The 13,453-nt window shown below is 45.9% G+C and overlaps 1 long non-coding RNA gene across 1 annotated transcript; it reads right to left on the reverse strand.

The window, feature by feature from the left end:
• Positions 1-324: 324 nt before the first annotated feature.
• LOC133264909 (uncharacterized) lies at positions 325-780 on the reverse strand. The gene is made up of 2 exons (XR_009741799.1): positions 729-780; positions 325-538 (listed from the first exon to the last, which is right to left on the reverse strand). It is a non-coding gene; the product is annotated as an uncharacterized LOC133264909 (long non-coding RNA).
• Positions 781-13,453: the final 12,673 nt, after the last annotated feature.

Here is a 13,453-nt window from a genome sequence, read left to right on the forward strand (position 1 = left end):
ATCTTGCTGGGGCTTGGGTCCTCTCTTGGCAGAGCTGTCAATCCATGGCTGCTGCTGGTGGGTTTGTGAGATCGGGATCACAGCGTATAAAACAGTTATGGAGAACTGCCACCTTGTGGGAGCTGGGAAATGTGGCAGGACCCCCCTTCCCAAGCCCCTCACCCTCTGTGCAGGCTGGGTTTAGGGGCATCTCCAAGCTGAGAAGATGCACCTCCCTGGAGGCAAAGCACAAGCCTTAGGATAGAAACGGGCAGTGCTTCTCCTCGCCTGGAAAAAAGGGTAGGAGTGAGAGAAATAAGTGAAGAGAGACAGTTGGAGGTGAACTGCAGGGATGGGTGATGGGAATGCCATCCATCATGTTTGCTTTCTCCCGATGGGAATTTCCACTCTCCAGCCTGTGTTCAGGTGCTGTGACTGCCTCAGCATGCATTTCCCTAGTGCCCCATCCCCTCTTCCTGGGTCAATAGTCCATCTTCTCTTGCTTCGCTGAGGGCCCATTGCTGCTCCATAGGGCTGTCATTAGGAAGGTGAAGAGCATCTGTGAGTGAAAAAAAAAACCAGTGTTTGTGGCAGCTTGATTTTTTTCTTATAGAGCTGCTGATCCTGCAAGAGAAGTGGATGTGGAAGTCACTCCCCGGTATTGCTCAGGGCCTTCTCTATTTCTGCGATCACTGCCTTCATATAATTCGGATTTTCCTTTTAATTGAGGGAGTTAGTATTCCTCTCACCTGGATGTCTGTCCTTCCAGCCCTGCTGTCATGACATCCTGCCTTTCTGCAGTGATGGGTTGTGATGTTGCTACAGAGACCACTGAGTTAAGGTGGGTGCTTGGCAGCAGGAGCTAAGGTGCTCCTCAGGCAGAGCAGCCCGGTGCACTGTGAAGTTCAGTGGCTGAAGGGAATGAAAAGGGAAGGAAAAAAGATGCAGGAAAAGCATAGAATAAATTAACTGATGCTGTAAATAGTTTTGAGCTGTTAAATGAAATACTTTATATGACTGGTTGTGAAATATCTATGGGGTTTATCTAATGCCCAGGTTTTTCCATCTGTCCAGCTCTTTTAAGAGACATAATCCATATGCCATCAGTTTGGTCCTCTCACCCTGAAAGCCAAAAGCTTTTCTAATGACAGTTCTCCATGCTCCTCTGGGTAGAGGAGAAGACTCTTATTGTCCAGTACAGCTGTGCCCACAGATATGCATCCCTGCCTGGCTCCCCGGGCAGGCGGGAAGGCAGCAGCCTGCCGGTGCTCCCCAAAGCAACCCCCCTGTGGTGCCAGGAGCACGTAGGCAGCCTGAGAGTGCCTGGAACTACTCAATGCCTAATCGGAACTGACAGGTCTGAGGAAAGGGAGAAGGGCAAGGGAAGATATGGGGAAAGCAAAGCAATGGTTATTCCTGGCACGTGTCCTTAGGTATCACAAGCATCCCAGGACAGGCCAAGCACAGTAGGAGGGCAGATGGCAGCCCCTCGCCTTGCTTTCCACTTGCAAAGGGGCACCTCTGGTCTGTACCACCCTAGGGCTGTGACTCAGGTGGTGTGTGTGAGTGGAGGCTTGCTGTAGGGGTAAAATGAAGCCCTCTTCTAAGCATGAGGAGGGGACAGGAAAGCAAACCTTCAAGGAGATTTCCTTTCCTTAGAGGAGATATGTCATTGCCCAAATTGCTGTGAGATGACAGGAGGAAAAAACCTCATATGGGGGCAGGCAGGATTCAGCTGTGGGTGCTGGGTGCACTCAGGCTTGAGTGTGATGCAGGCAGGGTAAGAGTTCCGTGTGAGGACTGTCCTTCCAGAAGGACCAAAAAAGCATGGTTATTACTGATTATCCCAGCTTTCTAAGCTGAACCTTATCCCAGTGAAAACTTAAGTCCCATAAAGCCACTGGTTAAATGGGAGTTCATTGAGCATTAAATCTGCCAAAGCCTTTATTTTTTGACTCAGCGCGAGCAGGATTTGATAGCTGACACCTCCCAGCTTCCCTGCGGCTGAACAGGCACTTGCAGCAAACCTGAGCATCCTGATCTTCCCTGTGCCAGGTAAAACATTTTGGGATGCCCTCAGTCGCAGGAGGAGTCCGAAACATTTTGCTGGGTTGTGGCACATGTGCTTGCACTTTCAAAAGGAAGGGAAAGGAGGAGGCAGGAAGGGTAATTAATCACCAAAGATACTTAGCTCATTTGTTTTAACAACTGGAGTTCAGCTTAAATTATTTATGCCAAAGCTTCATAATGCACTAGGAAATGCATTGCAACATATGTCATCAAAAGAATGAAGCCTGGGTAATGTGAAACCTCACTCCAGCCCTATTAAACTTGCGTTGAAGTGGGAAGAGGATGACTTTTTTTTTCCCAGCAAATTAATAATGCGTGCTGATTAGCACAAAACAGATTAGCAAGGTTTCTCTCGATGAGCTTTGTTTCGTCAATAGAAAGTTAATTAACAGCCCTCTGCCTTCTCATACCCAGTTATAAGACAACACTCCAGCATTACACAGATCTTAATCTTTAGATTATGAGTTTGTTCATTTTCTTTAATTTTAGCTACCATTAGATCTGAGCTGGTCAGGAGGTATGTTTTCATAACAGGCCCAGTTTGGGTTTATTGTAACTTTCCATATTTCAAGGCAATATTGTATGGTTAAAGCATTGAGTCTCTCTTTTCCAGCATGTAATTATGAACTAGTTCCCAAAAAAAAAAAAGAAAAGGCACCAAAAAGTTATTAAAATGGTATGTAAGCTATTCAGGACATGCTACAGATAAGCAGGTTTGATAAGGACAGAAATTATCGTATGGCATGTGAGACAGAGAGGCTCTAAAGCATGTTTAGTAAGAGGGTAAACCTTGGTAAAAATATAACATCACCCTGTTACAGTCCCGTGGACCCAAAAAGACCTGATTACGGAGACTCCCCAAGGTGCAGATACCTAGTGCGAGGTGCGGTGCATTGTCTTGCTGAGCTCAAGGTGAGGAAGCGTCCCCTAATACTGTTATGCTAGATCCAAATTAAAAAATAAATTAAGGCCAAGTTTCTCTGAAGCTTTGGCACCCCAGAATATATTTCACTCCCCCCCCCCCCCCCCCCCCCCCCCCCGAAAAGACACATTGTTCATTAGAGGATCCCACTCATGCTTGAAAAATATGCGTGTAAAAATAGATGTTACAGCATGGACCTTTGCTCCTACCTTTAGCTAAAGCCATTATTCCTTAAATCCCTGTGCGGTTTATTTTCCCACATTCACCTCTGTTTTCCCATAATTAGTGTTCTCACTACATTAAAGTTCTGGCAGAGCTGCATGCCCCATCCACATAAAAACTGGCCATCTTCTCCTCCCCAAGGTATCTGGACCATCAAGTTTTATGCATGGGCATTAGGAAACCTGCCCGAGATGCCCACATGTGGAGTTCAGGCACCACCTAAATTCCTCTTGAAAGGAGAGGAGCCAAAGTCCTGCTGGCAGCTCGCCCTCCTGGGCTACAGCCCTCCCCCCCAGCCCAGCATATGCCTCCCCATCCCAACCACCATCCATGGAAAAACCACAAAGAAAAGACTCTTTTGCCCAAAGACGCTGCCCAAATTAAGGACTAGAAGAGAGCTCCCAGCCTTTGATCTTGTGTGTGGCGATAATAACTCATCTGGCTGACAGCAGCCTCCCCCTCCCCTCTCCTGCCCCCACCCCGTGTAATTAAAGGGAACAAAGAAAAAGTTGCTAATTAAAAGGAACAAGGGAAGGAGGGGGAGAGCATGTGGGAGGGAGGGATGTGGTGACACAGGGCGGTACCCATGGCCGTGCTGGGGACACCAGGATATGCATTCAGGGTTAGGAAGGAGCTGGAGGTAAATCTTTATTGCTCATGTACTGGGTTGCTGCTAAAGCACCCCAACCCTCCTCCAAGCCAAACCCAAGAGCTGGTGAAACCAGCTGTGTGCAGTGTTGTCCTTCCCCGTCTCAGGGCTTGCCTCGCAGCGCCCGCTGAGCTGTGATTTAATCGAAAAGCCGCCTTCTCCCCACCCTCCAGCTGTTCTTTTTAGGATGCAAGGAAGGGTGGCCCATTATTTTGCCTGGGGCCCCACTGGCCCTAGCTCTAGTGACTGCCTCCCTGCTTTGTGGCTTATGGCAGTCCCGGTGTGCCGTAAAGGAGGGGTGATTGTGAAAGAGGAATTGAAGTACAGTTACAGAGTAAATTGCAAGCAAATGACTGGTGGTGCTGATGTGTGAAACATTTTTATCTGGAAAGGTCTTCTGGTGGCTTTCAGAGAGAGAAAAAATGTAGCCTGTGAGGCCGAAGACCCCTACTAGCTGTAGTATCCTCTCCTGGCTTTACCAACCACGCCATCTGCTCATTCCTGGTAAATTTGCAGAGTTTATTCCATCTCAAGGAGAATGACACATACCATCAAGGTTTCCCAGACAAGGTCACATGCAGGAAAGCCAAACACAGCATGATTCAGCCACAAGGCATTTGATTCCTGGGAAGTTTTGAGTTATGGGCCCTGTTTATGGAGAGTAGGGATGTTCTTCAGAGCAGTATGTGTCACAGACCTTCTCAGCTGCTCCCTGTGCGGCACAACCCCCACCTATGCCAACAGCTCATGCCAGAGCTCATCATTGCTCTTAAATGATCCATAAGGACTTCTTAAAGGTTCAATAGAACTAGATTTTATTCACAGTTTCACTGTGAAGCTTTCAGTTAATAGCTATCCTGCCGCTTCACAGTACAGCACTTTACAATGCCCTAACATGTGGCTGGGTGGTAAGAGACCCCGGTTCACATGCTCTTCCTCTTTGGCAGGCTCCCACTGAGCAAATCTCCTTCCCTGGCACTGCCTGGGGTCTGTCCCCCCTAATTTAGGATTTGCAGGCAGGGCATCCTTTCTCAGGGGGAAGGCAGCAATGAAGGCAGAACACTTTCAGACCTCACATCTCTCTCTGGTGCCGAAGGAGGCTGTCTGCCCCATGTCTTTCTATTAGGAAGGGTGTGCTAATTTGGGATTGAGGGAGGTCAAAGGAGCATCTCACCTGGGAATATGCCCAAAGGCAAGTGAGGATGCTCAGGGAAAGTGTGGTGAAAAGGATAGGTTAAGAGTTGCTCATGCCAGCATCTTGCAGTCCTGAGCAGAGGTCCATGTATGTCCTCCCATTCCACTCCTTATCCATGTGGTCCCCTAAAGAGCATGTTCTCCTTCAACCTTATGCTGGAGGGCCCTTTCAAAAGCACAAATCAAAGCCGTTTCCATCTTAACCTCCAAGCTGTCTGTGCATAATTCATGTGTTTAGGCAGATGTACCCTCTGTACATAATGCCCCACTCCCACTGAAGTTGTTCCTATCTCTGTTACCATGTGTCTGAATCCTTCTACCTTCTAGGCCAGCAGTATTTTTGGAGATAGACCCTTGAGCAATTCTGCATCCTCTCCAGGAAAGCGTCTCAGCTCCTTGGGGGATTTCTTAATTTTTGTTTTTATTATTATTTTCTCCTTGTCTCTCCTGTGAGTTGTCCTTCATTTTCTGGCAACCTGATGTTTTGCTGACAGACAATCTGACCTGACATCACTGGGGTCAATGAAATTTAAAAAACCCAAAGCTTAACAATAAAAATAAGCATCTGAGAATGGCAGAAGGAGAAGAGGAAAAAGTCAGAGAGATGGCTAAGGGAGCTGAGTGGCTGCAAGGAAGCAGAGGGAAAGCAAAAGGGCTGGGGCTAAAAAAGCAATGCAGGGCAGAGATGAGGCAAAAATCTCATGAAAGTCAAGGTAAAAAGGAGACAAAGAGTTTGTGAGGGACTCGGGAAGATTTCATCCACACAGCTTCACCTAGGTGTGCTATCAGTGCAGTGGTTGGTCCTGCTGTAGCTGAGCACTACCCAAATTACTCCAGGCTCTGGAGAAGACACTGCTCACACCTGTTGTTTTGAAAAATGAGTCCTGTTCTACTTGTCTTGTCATTACAAATAGAGGAGCGACAGGAGTCAAGGGAAGCATCAACTTTCATCCAGGAATGACGGGTGAAGCAGGAAGGAGAATGGCAGCAAAGGTGGAGGGACAGCCCATCTCCCTGCCTCCTTAGCTGTAATTAACCCCAGTACTAATGAAGTGCAACCAGACAGCTACCTTCACATGATGGAAAGCTCACAGGGAGCAGCACTGGCTAATGAGGATGTTAGAGGATGATCTCTCCCTTGTCATCCTCCTATTGTTTTAATGTTAGGCTAATTTTACTTTAAGGTAGATTAATTGGCACCTTTCTGCCTACAAATTCCTTGGACAGTCAAAAATACCATTATTTTAAAATAAATGATTTCCCACCCAAATAAAATAATTTTCTTGGTTTTGGAGGAGAGTTGGAGGAAAGTAGATATCTCTTTTGAAATCCAGAAACAAGACCCAGATGGAGGCTGAGAAGGAGTTAAAAACATGTTTTGTTATTCAGTGAGCAAATTCATCTCATCCATTCCCTTACTGGGCAAGTGCCATTCCCTTTCTGCTCAGTGTAATGGCAAGGCAGAATGAAAGGAGGCTAAATATGGCAAATAATGTGAGGGAAAAGGAGGAGCAAGGGTCATCGAGTGTCTAGCTTTGCAGACTGAAGGAACCAAACCCACTACTATTTGTATAAATGTCTTTGCTCACTTTCCTCCTGGGGTGAATTTGGCAATTCCTCCATTTCCATGGGGTGAGCAGCCATAATACAAGCCTGCCCATGCTGTCCCACCATAGTGCTGCAAGGCTGGAAAAGGAAGGATCCAGATGTTGGCTGTGTTCAGCTAGGGCAAAAGTTAGGAGGCTTGTGGCAAAGTGGAAATCAGCACCAGCTCGACAGGAGTTACAAGACAAACCTCTAGCTCCTTTTAGAAGGTTGTTGGAGCAAGGCTGGGTGGAAAAGCTAAGGCAGGAAACCACCGCAGTCTTTGAAAGCTGTTTAGCAATGGGACAGCAAACCTTGCACAACAGCAGCCCATCTCTGTGTGCTGTGAGACAGGAAGGGTAATACAGAAAGGGACAAGATTAGAGTGTTTTGCAAATACGCTTCAGGCTCTGTGGACTGTGATGCTGGTGGTACCAGCTAGAATCATGTGGAGCATGGGCTAAATAGACCAAGGCAAAGCTGGTTCGTTTTGTTGGTATATCTAAGTTTTGAAACACATGTAGGTGGGATAAGGAAAAAGTAGTGCACTGATTATGAGTTTGGCATAGGGTGAACTAAGGGGAAAAAGATGGGAAGTGGTAAGGGACACATGCAGGTGGAATTGGTTGTTTCCCAGACTGCCTTGTTAATCCATTCTTGGATTGAGCTCACTAGGGTGTCCCTCATCAGGAGCATATGTTGCTATGGGTGAACACATGTGTTTCCATCCAGCCTGCTACTCTGTCTCAGAAGATAACGTCTCCATTAGTTGCAGCTAGATGCTTGTGTTCAACCCCTGAACTCACCCAGTGTCCACACTGCCCATGCGTTTCCTCCTTGTCTGGCTGGAGTGACTCAGGTGGCTGGCCAGTCAAGGAAGCCCAACCATGAGGAGCAATGACTGGTTTGGTCACCAACATCATTGTCATAGGCAATATGAATATGCCTAAGATCTGCCAGTGGGCCAGACAGACTCAAGTTCAGCTGGTGAAGGCTGTAATAGCTTAACCGGGACTTAAGGATCAATGATTTTCTGCTGCAAGAAATGTTTTCCACCCCCAAGCATGTAATTTTGAAGTAATTCCCTCTAATAGGGGAAAAACCAGGTATCTGCAACCTTGGAAGTTCTTCATATTACTCATTACTGGTATCCTAATCATCTCTCCAGAAAAAAAGCAAGATCCGTTTACACCTGACTAATTCTGCTGCTGTTACTCAGTGCTGCTTTCACACCACTTCCCAAGCTTGCCAAGACACCCTTGAACCTGTTTAGAAAAGGTTAGGATGCTAATTAAGAAAAGCTATTTTCTGCCCCCCCTAACCTGAGGGAGAAATGTAAAAAGGTGCACAAGCTGGGGTTGGATCTATTATTATTCTTTTGTGTGTGTGTGTGTGTTATGAAATGTATGTCCCACTTTTCCCCAGGGGAATAAACCTCTCCTGCAGGTTCCGTGTGCCAGTGTGAATATGGGACAAGAGGTTAATTTGTAGCCCTGTGATGCACGAGCTTTCCCTTTGCACAAATATTGATCTAAGGCTGTTCAAATACCCATCCTGACCATAATAGCAGCAATGTGATATTGCTGCTGGAGATATGCAAGGACATTGGAGGGAAAGGGAAGAGAGAAAGAAATGAGAGATGGGTAGGAGCTGCAGGTTGGGCATCTGTGTTCTCTTCTTCTCTCCTCCCTTCTCAACTTAAATATCTTCTTATTGACATTTCTCTTTAAAGAAGAGGAAAGCAGCAGCTTTGTTCCACCCTGGGCATTCATTATGCGATACTGTTTCACCACTTGAGTTGTCTGAGCTGCCCAGGAAGTGTTTAGGAGAAGGTTAAATATAGCTGTTGAATCCTAAGCAAATACATCTCCCTTTGCCAGTTCAAGCCATAACAGAGGAGACCCTGCGCTCTCCTGCCCCTTTCCCTGAAGAAGAGCAGTTGGCAGGCAGCAGGCATAGCTCCTTTGCTGAAGGAGCACATGTGAGGCTGGTTGCATCCTTCAGCAGTGCAAAGCCAGACAGCCTGAGAAGACATGGAGTTTTTAACCGACTCCACTGAGTTTTGAACATGCTCTGCTCTAGGCAAAACTCCCATTCCCTCTGCCTGGTGGGCTACACCTCGCCCCACACCAAAGCTCTCCAGAATTCTTTCTCTGTGAATAATGAAAAACCATTGTAAATTAGCTGATTAGTCAGCTCCCCTAATTAGCTAATTACTTCACTCCGCTTTCACTTGTGCTTTCCTGTCGTTTTCCCAACCTCAGGTTGAAGGAATGAGCACACACGTGGCTGCGCTGCGATCTTATCCTGCTTTGAAGACTTTAAACTTGCATGATTCAGCTGTGTAAGGCTGACATGCAGCCGACCTTACACAACTTCTCTTTTTAAACTCTTTTGCGTTGAGTGATGTACCTGCCTCCTGTGCCAGGGACCAGTGTCTCCAGCGATGGCTTATGCAACCCTCCCCTCCTCCATCCCCACTGCCAGCCTCTATACCCGTTAAACTCCAATCCATCTTCCTGCTTCATGTGACATCTTGCTGTTGCCTACATACCCTGCAGGTTTTCCCCAAAGCTGTAGGAGAGGGGATGTATTGTCTCTCAAGCTGTGTCCTGGAACTAGTGAGACATGAAGGCAGCTAGCTACAGGTACTAGGACATGACAACAGTTTTGCAAGGTCAGACCAGGTGTCCTGCAAATATGAGATCCTGCCTCTCATGTGGACAATAGTGTGTGCTTGGAAACCTGTGTGGGTTCAGGGTGAACAGTAGTGGTAATGCTCCAGAATGCTTTCCCAGCCTCCCGTGGTTTGAAGGTCAGAGGCCTCCTCACCCGTAAGCGGTGTGTTTGTACAGAGTATCTTCTGCAGACAAGATCTCATCAGAAAAAAACCCTCTTTTTTCGTCTCAACCCTCATGAGCTTTTAGAAGCCACACATCCTCTGTTGAAGACTCCCATGGCACAGAGACACAACAGGTATAAAGATAGCTCACTTTGTTTGTTCTGAACCCGTGAGTTTCCTCTGATGCTCTAGTCCTTGCTCCAGGAGAGGTGGAAACAGCTTTTCTTGCGATTCTCAAATCTATGCAGTAACCCTTTTCAAGGCTGAGGAGCCCTTACCTAGCTAACGTTCCTAGTTCCTTTGATCATCTGGTTGCCAGCCTCCAAAGTTGTTATGCTCTGTATCCATGATAGTTACCCTATAACCTTCAGCTAGGGAGAAGAAGAGCACAGCTTCATGGAGAGCTCAAGGCTGGGCCAAAGCCTTCTGCTTTGTTCTTTGCTCTTCCTCCTCTGCATGTCTTTTCCTTGATCCTCCAGTGAAATTCAAGAGAATGGTAGGAACCTAAGAGGGTCAAGGAGAGGATTTTGTCTTAGTCAGGGAGCCCAAGGAGGGAGATTGCAGGAGGAAAGTGGATGCATTGTGGAAGAGAGAAAGAAGCATCAATGGGAGGGAAAGCCAGAAAACAGAAAAAAAAAAAAATCACAATGAATCTTCAGGTGGACATTTTATATGTGGCTTTGGCTGGTTTACATACTGTACAGTTACTGCCCCTTCTGCAAGGAAGAGGCAGAAGATGAGCAGTCACTGTGGATCACACCATGGCAGAGACCTAATGAGTCATGCATTTACTGTCTTGTTACACAAAAGTTTTTTATATGAGAAAGCAAAACTTCAAAGTACTTCAAAGTACAAAGTATTTTTATTCTGTTAGCATATTGGACTCTCTTCTGAGGTATTTCAGGGTGACTATGAGTGTTATTATCTGTATGTGACATACAGAAGTTGGTTAAGCAGGGAACTTCCTTACCCCATCCTTAATGTTGGCTTTGAGAGAACATTAAATTGACTTTACTCTTTTGCCGCTGCCACATCATTCTTAAGAAAGGCTCAGTAAGTGGTCGAGAGATGATCCCATCTGTAGTCAAGGGCAGGAATCTCCCCCTTCCTCTTGCCTTTCCCATTTACGGATAGAAATGAAGTCTGTGGTACGGACCCTTAAGCTGGTTAGACACTTGAGACTTGAAAATCCTTAAGCACATTAGCAGCTGGAGGTCCATTATTATTCATTGAATCTCTCCAGGGCCAATTGGAATCCTCCTTTTAATTGTCTGCATTCCCCTCTGTCCTTTTATCACAGAAGAAGGAAAGAAAGAGGGCGAGAGACACAGCAATTGGGTTATCTCATTACCCATCCTGGCCCTGGAACAGGACGAAGGCTTGAATTTGCTCTTCCCCTCCAGCGAAAGGAGGGAGCATCATCCATTTTACATATTAATGGCAAAATAACAGGCTACCCTCCTTCCCCCCATATCTCCTTTAGCACGCTGCAGTTAATAATTCACATTTCATTAGCACGTCTGTGTGGCCTTATAGTTTTTCCCTTCTGTCGATGAAGAGATACTTCATGGGAAGGCTTAGAGGAGTGGGAATTGGGCAGGACAAGCCAAAACAGCTGCTGAGGTCAGTCGAGTTAGGTTTGAAGCAAATGAGCTTTTAGAGTAGGGGACTTTAGGACACTCCTCTGCATATTTATCATGCCAGCCAGCATACAGCAAAGGTGCTTGAGCCGTAGCTCCTCAACAGCTTGTAAAGAAGCAGAGTATTCCCATAGATTGACCACCAGCAGGACAAAGCCTGATAATATCAACCCTGGCCAAGCAGGTTGGGTAGGAGGACTGCTGTGGACCATCAGACTAAGGGCAATCCTCTGCCTGTCTGTAGCAACGTGCTACAGAAGGAAGGGAGCTGGGTAGATGATGACACCGAAGTCCATCTGAGCAGCCATCATAGGGAAGCTCTGTTACTGTATTGCACAGCCCTATTGGAGAGCATGATTGCCCCACACCTGTAAGTCAAGCATTGAACTAGCACGCTCATGAAGCACCAAGCCACCAGCAGGAGCAATTTTGGAGGGGGTTAAATGAAATACACCCTTGGAGAAGTTGCCCATACAAGTCCTACTGCCAGCTTAAAGAACTTAATACCAGGAAACTTGTCTCTTGAGCTTGGTTTTTCCACACACTGAAACATTAATCAACTTTTGAATCATGTACTGTATGAAATATTCATCTCTTTTTCTTGTGAAAAACAAACCAGAAACCCCAGCTATCTTCAAAGCTGTCTCGTTGCATTCCATGCTCTGATCCTTTAGGAATTGCTGTGTCATTTCCAGCTGAGTTTAAACTGTGGTTGCTGGAGAGCAAGTGAGCTAAAAAGCACTTCTAGAGTGACTTTACCAGTGTGCCTAGGCTTGAGGGACAAATGGTTTTTGGCTTGGAATTTGCTGGCTAGGCCCAGACTGGCTGTTTCCTTTAAGGAGAGAAAAGGGGTTTAACGCCATTTTCAAACCTAATTTCATGGGTAGCCAATTCATGCTGTGATCCAGTGGCAGGTGATTTCTTTATTAAAATGTTTTAAGAGAAAGCAGCTTAGATCAGCCATCCTTGAAAGGGGAAAGTCCATTCTGCCGGTCCTTTAAACACTGATGGAAAACCCTTCCCCAATGGGCATTGTCTTTCAGGAAAGTCAAGGGCTGTGAGACTTGCAGGGGTGGTCTTTCCTTTCACAAAGTTGGACAAATCCATCCTTATCATGGATCCTCTGAAACTTATTAAACTATGTGCACTTGAAAAAGAGCCCTGATGAATAACTGTAAAAATAAAAAGTAAAATAAAAAAAAAAATCATATATAAAATATATCTTCTATTAGCAGATCTTAAGGCATTTTCAGAAATGTTGAATGAATGAAGCCTCTTCCTTGCCCTGTCTGGGGTAAACAAATCCATCCTGTCCTTCAGATTGATCTTGCAGTAATGTCATAATCCCACCTTTATTACATCACTGTTGTCATGGAAATAACTGTGATTTCATAAAGTCTCTGTAATGACTTTACCACAAGATCCATTAGGATGGGAAGATAGATTGTGAAGGCTAGAAAAATGCTTTCTTTAAGCAATCGTATACTGGATAATTAGCAAATGCAGCAAAGGGAAAGAATGGAAATTTGATGGAAAAAAAAATAAATGGATCCATAGAATCATGGAAGAGTTGGGGTTGGAAAGGACCTTAAGATCATGGCTATTTATGAATGCTTTCTTTGATTTGGTTTCAAATGGCATAAAGGCACTATTATAATACTCCCAATCAAGTCTAAGAATCCCATACTTCAGGGCATAATCAGCATGTGTTGAACAGAAAGCTGGTCCCTGCCCTAGCTTCATACTCTTAAGTCCCTCAGGCTTTGAAATAAATTTTTGGGCTTTCACTGGTGGCCCAAGAATGTCCCAGTTTACTGTGGGACCATTTGCTTAGCTGAATGGAGGAGCAGGTTGGGCATATGCTGAGGATGAGGAACCTGGGGGCCATTTGATCAGAAAGCCTTTTATATCTCAGCATAAACCCAGCTGATCAGTTTACCTTGGAAACCCTGCCATCGTAAGGAAAGGTACTTGGATTTGCCTGAACTAGGGAGCCTTCAGTAGGCAACCCCTCCAAGGCCAAGAAGCATTGGATGCTGAGGTGTTGGGCATCTAGAGCAGGCAGATGATGGAAGTAAACCTTGAGTGAGCAGGAGGTGTCAGGAGTCTGGCTATAAAGTGGCAAAGAAAGTGCTTTAGCTTGTGACTCCTGACAAGGTGTTAAAGGAAGAGGGCTGCATTAGCTTCCTAAAAGTGTTTGGAGGTGAGATGCTTAATGCAATTCCTAGGCGGAATTGCATTCATATTTTTCATAGGAAATCCTCAAAATGCAAGCAAGTGGTTTCTGCCCGTTTTCCCACAAAGAGACACAAGCAGGTGATTAAAGGCTTGATGGAATATCAGTGCTACCT

Source organism: Pezoporus flaviventris, unplaced genomic scaffold (assembly GCF_033815535.1).
Source record: "Pezoporus flaviventris isolate CSIRO_AGI_PZ_B2104156 unplaced genomic scaffold, CSIRO_AGI_Pfla_v1 ptg000001l, whole genome shotgun sequence".
Taxonomy (NCBI): domain Eukaryota; kingdom Metazoa; phylum Chordata; class Aves; order Psittaciformes; family Psittacidae; genus Pezoporus; species Pezoporus flaviventris.